General features: G+C 35.3%; 1 non-coding gene across 1 annotated transcript; it reads right to left on the reverse strand.

The window, feature by feature from the left end:
- Positions 1 to 760: 760 nt before the first annotated feature.
- On the reverse strand, positions 761 to 867 carry LOC122442843. Its single transcript, XR_006269816.1, has one exon. It is a non-coding gene; the product is annotated as a U6 spliceosomal RNA (small nuclear RNA).
- Between the last annotated feature and the right edge of the window lie 457 nt (positions 868 to 1,324).

Genomic DNA, 1,324 nt, shown 5'->3' on the forward strand with positions numbered 1-1,324 from the left:
CATTGGGGTGCACGTGTCTCTTTCAGATCTGGTTTCCTCAGTGTGTATGCCCAGAAGTGGGATTGCTGGGTCATATGGCAGTTCTATTTCCAGTTTTTTAAGAAATCTCCACACTGTTCTCCATAGCGGCTGTACTAGTTTGCGTTCCCACCAACAGTGTAAGAGGGTTCCCTTTTCTCCACACCCTCTCCAGCATTTATTGCTTGTAGACTTTTGGATAGCAGCCATCCTGACTGGCGTGTAATGGTACCTCATTGTGGTTTTGATTTGCATTTCTCTGATAATGAGTGATGTTGAGCATCTTTTCATGTGTTTGTTAGCCATCTGTATGTCTTCTTTGGAGAAATGTCTGTTTAGTTCTTTGGCCCATTTTTTGATTGGGTCATTTATTTTTCTGGAATTGAGCTGCAGGAGTTGCTTGTATATTTTTGAGATTAATCCTTTGTCTGTTTCTTCATTTGCTATTATTTTCTCCCAATCTGAGGGCTGTCTTTTCACCTTGCTTATAGTTTCCTTTGTAGTGCAAAAGCTTTTAAGTTTCATTAGGTCCCATTTGTTTAGTTTTGCTTTTATTTCCAATATTCTGGGAGGTGGGTCATAGAGGATCTTGCTGTGATTTATGTCGGAGAGTGTTTTGCCTGTGTTCTCCTCTAGGAGTTTTACAGTTTCTGGTCTTACATTTAGATCTTTAATCCATTTTGAGTTTATTTTTGTGTATGGTCTTAGAAAGTGTTCTAGTTTCATTCTTTTACAAGTGGTTAAAAATATGGAACGCTTCACGAATTTGCGTGTCATCCTTGCGCAGGGGCCATGCTAATCTTCTCTGTATCATTCCAATTTTAGTATACGTGCTGCCGAAGTGAGCACTGAAAGGTAGTTTTAGTAACATATAGTTTCTCTCTTTATAACCATCAATACTGTTACTTTGAACTTTTTTTCTGATATGGATGTTTTTCTACCAATTTACTTTTTAGTAAAATTTCCCTTTTATATATTCTTCTGTCCCTCAATATTGAACTTTTGTTTTCATTTTCTCCTGAAATTAACACTTTAAGCAGTTTATCTGGATTACAAATATATATACACATATATGCAATGAGTAGATATATATTTCCTTTACATTTGTAACATTTCTACTCTATTTGTGGTCTTCATGACTTTATTTCATGTTTTTATGATAGGACATCCTTAAAATTAGACTTGCTTCTTACAGTTAATGGTTTTCTCTTATTTTCTGCCTCTTGGGGATTGATTTTGTTTTTGTTACATTTGTTTCTGCCTTTTCTATTGATTGCTTTTTATTATTCATTTTTCTTTTACTTGT

Source organism: Cervus canadensis, chromosome 5 (genome assembly GCF_019320065.1).
Source record: "Cervus canadensis isolate Bull #8, Minnesota chromosome 5, ASM1932006v1, whole genome shotgun sequence".
Lineage (NCBI taxonomy): Eukaryota > Metazoa > Chordata > Mammalia > Artiodactyla > Cervidae > Cervus > Cervus canadensis.